The sequence below is a fragment of the Triticum aestivum genome, chromosome 2A, assembly GCF_018294505.1.
Source record: "Triticum aestivum cultivar Chinese Spring chromosome 2A, IWGSC CS RefSeq v2.1, whole genome shotgun sequence".
NCBI classification, from domain to species: Eukaryota; Viridiplantae; Streptophyta; class Magnoliopsida; order Poales; family Poaceae; genus Triticum; species Triticum aestivum.
The window spans coordinates 579,109,653-579,117,961 of record NC_057797.1 but is presented as its reverse complement, the minus strand read 5'-3'; positions in this window follow the sequence as shown (position 1 = coordinate 579,117,961).

The window sequence follows — 8,309 nt, the reverse complement described above, 5'->3', positions numbered from 1 at the left end:
ATTTAAGCTAGCAGGTGTACCCGGAGATGTTGTTAAGAAGAAGGTCTTCCCCTTATCTTTGAGGGGAGATGCATCGACATGGTATAGGCTATGTGATGATATGGAGTCTTGGAATTACAAATGATTGAAATTGGAATTTCATCAAAAGTTTTATCCTATGCATCTTGTTCATCGTGATCGCAATTATATATATAATTTTTGGCCTCGCGAAGGAGAAAGCATCGCTCAAGCTTGGGGGAGGCTTAAATCAATGTTATATTCATGCCCCAATCATGAGCTCTCAAGAGAAATGATTATTCAAAATTATTATGCTCGACTTTCTGATAACAATCGCACCATGCTTGATACTTCTTGTGTTGGCTCTTTTATGATGAAGACTATTGAATTCAAATGCGATTTATTAGAAAGAATTAAACACAACTCCGAAGATTGGGACCTCGATAATGGTAAGGAATCAGGTATGACACCTAGTTTTGATTGTGTTAAATCTTTTATGTATACCGATATTTTTCGTAAATTTAGCACTAAATATGGACTTGACTCTGAGATAGTAGCTTCTTTCTGTGAATGTTTTGCTGCTTATGTTGATCTCCCCAAGGAGAAGTGGTTTAAATATCATCCTCCCATAGAAGTAAAAGTAGCTGCACCTATTAAAGTTGAAGAAAATACTATTACTTATAATGATCCTATTGTTCCTACTTCTTATGTTGAGAAACCACCTTTCCTTGTTAGGATAAAGGATCATGCTAAAGCTTCAACTGTGGTTCGTAAAAGCAATGTTAAAACATATACACCTCCTGAGCAAGTTAAAGTTGAACCTACTACTGATATTGTTAAAGATCTCTTGTCTGATAATATAGATGGGCATGTTATTTATTTCTGTGATGAAACTGCTAGAATTGCTAAACCCCGCGATACAGATAAACCTAGACCTGTGGTAGGCATGCCTGTTATTTCTCTTAAAATAGGAGATCATTGTTATCATGGCTTATGTGATATGGGTGCTAGTGCTAGTGCAATACCTATTGACTTATACAACGAAATTATGCATGACATTGCACCTATTGAGTTAGAAGATATTAATGTCACAATTAAACTTGCTAATAGAGATACTATTTCACCAATGGGAATTGTTAGAGATGTTGAAGTCTTGTGTGGGAAAAGTAAATATCCTGCTGATTTTCTTGTTCTTGGTTCCCCACAAGATAGCTTCTGTCCCATTATATTTGGTAGACCCTTCTTAAATACTGTTAATGCTACCATAGATTCCAAAAGAGATGTTATTACTGTCGGTTTAGATGATATGACTCATGAATTTAATTTTTCTAAATTTAGTAGACAACATCGTGAAGAAGAATTACCTAGTAAAGATGAAATTATTGGTCTTGCCTATATTGCCGTACCTCCTAGTGATCCTTTAGAACAATATTTGCTAGACCATGAAAATGATATGTTTATGAATGAAAGAAGGGAATTAGATGAACTATTCTTTAAACAGGAACCTATTCTGAAACATAATTTACCTGTTGAAATCTTAGGAGATCCTCCTCCACCCAAGGGTCATCCCGTGTTTGAGCTTAAACCGTTACCTGATACTCTTAAATATGCTTATCTTGATGAGAAAAAGATATGTCCAGTTATTATTAGTGCTAACCTTTCAGAACATGAAGACGAGATATTATTGAAAATTCTGAAGAAGCACCGTGCTGCTATTGGGTATACTCTTGATGATCTTAAGGGCATTATTCCCACTCTATGTGAACATAAAATTAATTTGGAAGAAGATGTTAAACCAGTTCGTGATCATCAACGCCGTCTGAATCCTAAAATGAAAGAAGTGGTAAGAAAGGAGATACTAAAGCTCCTTGAGGCAGGTATAATTTACCCCATTGCTGATAGTCAGTGGGTAAGTCTTGTCCATTGTGTCCCTAAGAAGGGAGGTATTACTGTTGTTCCTAATGATAAAGATGAACTGATTCCTCAAAGAATTATTACTGGTTATAGGATGGTAATTGATTTCCGCAAATTAAATAAGGCTACTAAAAAAGATCATAACCCTTTACCTTTTATCGATCAAATGCTAGAAAGACTATCCAAACATACACATTTTTGCTTTCTAGATGGTTATTCTTGTTTCTCTCAAATACATGTGTCAGCCAAAGATCAATCAAAGACTACTTTTACATGCCCTTTTGGTACTTTTGCTTATAGACGTATGCCTTTTGGTTTATGTAATGCACCTGCTACTTTTCAAAGATGCATTATGACTATATTCTCTGACTTATGTGAAAAGATTTGTGAGGTTTTCATGATTGACTTTTCCGTCTATGGATCTTCTTTTGATGATTTCTTGAGCAACCTTGATCGAGTTTTGTAGAGATGTGAAGAAACTAATCTTGTCCTGAACTGGGAAAAGTGCCACTTCATGGTTAATGAAGGTATTGTCTTGCGGCGTAAAGTTTCTGAAGGAGGTATTGAAGTTGATAAAGCCAAGGTTGATGCTATTGAAAAGATGCCATGTCCCAAGGACATTAAAGGTATAAGGAGTTTCCTTGGTCATGCCGGTTTTTATAGGAGGTTCATTAAGGACTTCTCAAAAATCTCTCGGCCTCTGACTAATTTATTACAAAAAGATATACCATTTGTCTTTGATGATGATTTTGTACAAGCATTTGAAATACTTAAGAAAGCATTAATCTCTGCACCTATTGTTCAGCCACCTGATTGGAATTTACCCTTTGAAATTATGGGTGATGCTAGTGATTATGCTGTAGGTGTTGTTCTAGGACAAAGAGTTGATAAGAAACTAAATGTTATTCAATATGCTAGTAAAACTCTAGACAATGCTCAAAGAAATTATGCTACTACTGAAAAAGAATTTTTAGCAGTTGTATTTGCCTGTGATAAGTTTAGACCTTATATTGTTGATTCTGTCAGCGTTCTGGGAACGAGGGTCCCCAGACTTGCCTGCCTGCGGCCTGCGGCGTGGCTCAAAGGGGGGCCCAGCACGGCCCGTCTTCACCAACACAAACCCAAGACCCTCGCGAGGGGCCAAGCCTCGCGGGGCGGACGACGCGGGGCTTCCTCAGGCACAGCCTCGTCAGGATGGCTCACGAGGAGGCGGAGAGATCAAGGCAGGGTACCTCACGAGGTGCCCGTGACGCAAGCCATGACGACTCACGGCGCCAGGCGGGTGCCAGCCCGCGCAGCGTCCTCCTTTCCTCTTTGGTGCAAAGGGGGCAAGCGCAGCCACGGAGTATCGAGGCATCAGGCAAAGGTTGCCATCTCGGTGCAAGGAGACCAAGACCAGGAGGACTACGAGAAGGAGGTCATCGTGGAGCCCAAGACGGCGTCATCACCAGAGCTTTGCGCAGGCGAAGACTACTTTTGTCAGGATAGCTGATACCAGCTGTCCCCCTTCAAATTAGCCCGCCATTGTTGGCTCCCTTCCCGCTCGATATTTGGGAAGAGGACCAGGGCCTCTATAAATAGGACCAGCCACCCACAGAGCAAAGAGAGCGGAGGGGGTTCGGTCGGTTTTGCTGGAGGCAGAGAGAGAGAGAAGGTGACTGAACTCCACTGAGCAGTTCATCGCCCCAGCCAAGAACAGACCTTCGCGAGGCTGTTCTTCCTTGTATTGTTCATCATCATCAGCCCAAGAGGCAATCCACCACACCACACACTGGAGTAGGGTATTACACCACAACGGTGGCCCGAACCAGTATAAACCCTGTGTCTCTTGTGTTGTTCTTTCCGTAGTTTTAGATCCTAGCATGGCGGAGGGGTGCAGGTAGGTAGGAAGTGAAATCTCCGCGCGCACCCCAGTGTTCGAACCTCAAGGGTCTGCCGGAACCCGAAATCCGACATTTGGCGCGCCAGGTAGGGGTGCGCCTGAATTCGTCTTCCACCACCCCGTTCTCCTCCGACCATCTCGCCCATGTCTGACGCTCGTCGGGCCCGCGCCGAGCGCTGGGCTGCGCTCACTTCCCGCGATGCCCAGACTGCCCCTGTTGGCGGGCATCCACGCCGTTCCCCGTCACCTGCCGTCAACGCCGCCACCGGCCCGGCGGGGGACGAGTGGCAAGCATCGTCCCAGCATCCGTCCGTGCGACAAGACGGCCGCACCGCAACTCCCTCGATCGCCCCGGCTGGATCTTCGTCCCGCGCGCTTCACGCGCCCATGGAGGCTCAGGCTGCACTCATCGCGGCAAACGAGCTCCTGCGCTACCATCCCATCGACAACGTCTACGAAGAATGGCTCGACCGCGTCGCCGAGCTCATCCGCGCCGCAGGGGGCTCTCCTGCGTTGTCCGTTCTGCTGCACCGCGCCCCGCCCCGCGCGGGCGATGAGGCTCCGGCGGCGCCCCGGCTGCCTACTCCTCAAGAAGACGCCATGGATTCAAGGCGCGTGGCCCCTGGGCGGAACCCGCTCCATCCGGTGCCAGCGCGGCAAGAACAGAGCTGCCAAGAAGTCCCTCGCCCGCCAGAAGCTGCCCGGGCGCTCCCTGCTCCAGCATGTCACGACCATCCTTCTGCTCCAGCGCGTGGGGACATTTAAGACCAAGCTCCCTGTCACCCAAGGCCTCCCGTGGCCACAGCAGGCTGCCGCGCCTTCACCACCGAACTACGCAGCGTCGCGTGGCCCGGCAAGTTCAAGCTAGACTTGCCTCCTCGCTATGACGGCACGGCTGACCCTGCAGAGTTCCTCCAGCTCTACGAGCTGGGCATCGAAGCTGCCAACAGAGACGAGAAGGTCATGGCGAACTGGTTCCCCATGGCACTCAAGGACGGGGCTCGCACCTGGCTCCTGAACCTGGCTCCAGGCACAATCTCCTCCTGGGACGAGATGCGCACCCGCTTCATCGCCAACTTCCAAGGCACTTGCGACCGGCCACCCGCCATGAGCGACATGCGCCGCATCAAGCAACAACCCGGGGAGACCCTGCAGAAGTACATCCAGCGCTTCAACAATGCACGCCTCAAGATTCCCAAGGTGACTGAGGAGGCCATCATCTCGGCCTTCTCCGACGGTGTGCGCGGCGTCAAGATGAAGGAGGAGATGGCGATGCATGAAGACCTGTGCACTTCCTTGGAGCTGTTCAACTTGGCAAACAAGTGCGCTAGGGCCGAGGAAGGGCGTCTCTCCCTCCTCGAGCTGCCTGCCGCAGACCCAGAAGAGAAGAAGCCCAAGGCCAAAGATGTGAAGCGCAAGGGGGCTGCCGTGCTCGCGGCAGAACCAGACACCAAGCGGGGCAGAGATCAGCCCAAACCTTCCAAGGGCAGCCGGTACTATGTGTACCACGACCTCCACACCCACAACACCAACGAATGTCAAGAACTCCGAGCCGTGCGAGAAGGAAGGATCGGCCGTCGCCCCGACCGCGCTGACCGGGGCTACGGTCGAGGAGGAGGAAGGAACGCAGGACGCTGGGAAGACCGTGGCCCGCGCCAAGGGTGGCGCGACCAACCTCACGAGGATCGCTGGCAAGACCCGCCTCACGAGAGAGGATGGAAGGATCAACCTCGCGAGGGAGACTGGAGGGATCAGCCTCGCGAGGATCGCCCGCAAGGCAACGCAGGCCTCCCACCGCTGCTGCCGCAGCCAAGGAGAAATGAGGACGGCCACCAGGACGAGGAGGCAGGGGGCTTCTAGGAGCCGCGCGCGATCGCCTGCATCCTGGGCGGGGCTCAAGCCCCAGCCTCTCAACGCATCTTCAAGCAGTTTGCCCGCGAAGTGAATGCAGTCCTCCCCAGGCTCGAAGCCACGCGCCCCCTCAGGTGGTCGGCGTGCGCCATCACGTTTAGCTCAGCAGATCAGCTCAAGTGTGCGGCTATAGCCGGAGTCCTCCCGATGCTTTGTTCCCCAATCATCAGCAACGTGGTGGTCACCAAGACCCTCATCGATGGAGGGGCAGGGCTCGACATCCTGTCCATGGAGACGTTCAACAACCTCCAAGTGCCCTACAGCCAGCTTCAGCCAACCAAGCCTTTCTCCGGTATCACCGACGGCTCCACGGTCCCGATTGGGTAGTTCCGCCTCCCTGTCACCTTCGGGGCACGCGACAACTACCGCACCGAGCTCATCGGCTTCGACGTCGCCCACATTCGCCTACCGTACAACGCCATCCTTGGGTACCCAGCGCTGGCCAAGTTCATGGCCGTAACTCACCACGGCTACAATGTCCTCAAGATGCCAGGAAGCGGCGGAGTCATCACGGTGCCATGTGAAGAGAAGGACGCGGTGTGTTCCTTGGAACGAGCCTTTCAGGCCGCATCACTGGAAGACCCGGATTGCGGAAGCAGGAGGCTTCCCGAGGCCGCCCCCAAGAAGAAGAAGACATCGTCCGGCCCAGCCCCTCAGGAGGCAGGCCCCTCTGGGCCCGCGCCTGCCCAGGGGGAACATCCGTCCATCGCATAGGAAAGCGTGCCCGGTGCCCTCCTCAGGCAGGGCTCGGGGGCTCTCCCCTGGAGGGCCACTGACCTGGCTAGGGTCACGAGGGAGGCGCTTGGGCACCACATGGAGGCGTGTTTTGAAGCACGTTTCCCTCAAGAAGGAGCAAGGCAAGGAGATCCAGACCCTCAGGAGTTCGTCAGCAAGGCCATTCAGGAGCTACAGGAGTCAAGAGTCATGAGAAGCGGCCATCGCCTACCAGAAGTGGCCCCCCATCCAGGCGAGGATGGCGGGCTGCGCGTCTGCATCGATGTACCAAGGCTCAACCAAGTCGCCTCCCTGGAGCGCCTCTGGCCCTCGCGAGTGGGGCGCTGCGAAGGTCCACCCCACAGCTACGTTCGCATGCCTTACGGTTTGCCGAGCGCGGCTGACATGTACCAGCGCCTCATGAGGGGCATCACGGAGGCACGAGAGGCCAGGCGTTCCGCAGCCCTGGCAGAGATGGAGATGGCCCATGAGGAGCCGCCAGCGCCTCCGGAGCCTCCCGAGGCCCCTGGGCCTGGGGGCTCATGAGGATCGGCTTCCGCAGCCCACCGAGTCTGCTACACCAACACCCCTTCATCTTCAGCGTCATCAGGTGACATCTTTCGAGTTTTACTTGCAACTGGGAGCGCCCCCAGGGCTGCATTATTCCCAGGCCGCGTGGGTCTGTCCCTGCGGCGTGTATCCCTTTTATTCCATGTTGTTAGCTTACCTTGTTGGGGGCGCCCCTCGGGCTGCATCACCCCCAAGTCGCTCGGGCCTGACCCAGTGATCTCCGTATTCCCAGCATCTATTTGAACGAATCTACTCCTTCGCGGCTAATGTGTTTTACCCAGTTGCCTGCTCAGCTGACGCCAACTAACGAAGCTGCTCCCAAACGGCACGATGCTTGCGCATGGGTCCGTCCCTGCAACGCCGACAAACCTGGATGGCTGAGCTCTGGCCGTGGCAGCCCCGCATAGCGTCACCTCGTCAAGCCTTCAGTGCCTCACTACCCCTCGGAAGCAACCCACGGCCGACCGTCAATTGTCATGGCAACCCTTTGCTTTTTCTATGATGGACCTGCAGGACCTCCCGAAGGAGCTGCGTCAGGCGAGGCCCTTGCGGTGTTTCCTTCGCTCTCGTCCGTGCGAACCGCTTGCACGTTAAAGGGGGGTGCCTGAGCATCGCGACTCAGGGCTCCTACTGGCTCTCCAGCCCTCACCCTCTGGCCTTGACCACGGCATCGCTACCTGGCATACCAGCGACGGCTGAGACTCGCTGGACGGCCGGGACCCGAGGACGTAGAGCAGAAAGGGGAGCAAAAGCGAGAGGGGAGAGACACACGAGGACCTCGCCAAGCAACCTCATGCCTGCCGATGCACGGACCCAGCGACACACCAGAGAGGGGCCCCTGATCCTCGAGATAAGTCATCGCCCAGAAGCGCCAGCTACCGTGGCACCATCCCCGCACCTAATGCTATCCCATGTTAGCGACGCCGCTCTCCTTTCTCACCGAACGACGGCTGCTTGGGCGCCAAAGGGGACCTCCTGAGCATCGCGACTCAGGGGCTCTTACCAGACTCCGGGTCGCTCACCTCCGGGCCTTGACCATGGGATCGCGACCTGGTATACCAGCGACGGCTGAAGCCGCCTTGGGACTGGGACCTGTCGGCGCAGAGCACCAAGCCCTCGTGAGGTTCGAAAGGGAGGACTGAGCTAAGATGGAATGAGCAACTCGCGCAATTCTACGACAAGGGTTATATATACAAGACAGGATCACAGGCACCTTACAAGCCCCTGCGGGACGCGTTTTTGATTCCTCGCAGGGAACGGATCCTAAAGGGACACAAACTACACGCGTCCCTGCAAAAGACGCCATCACCAACAGTGGGCC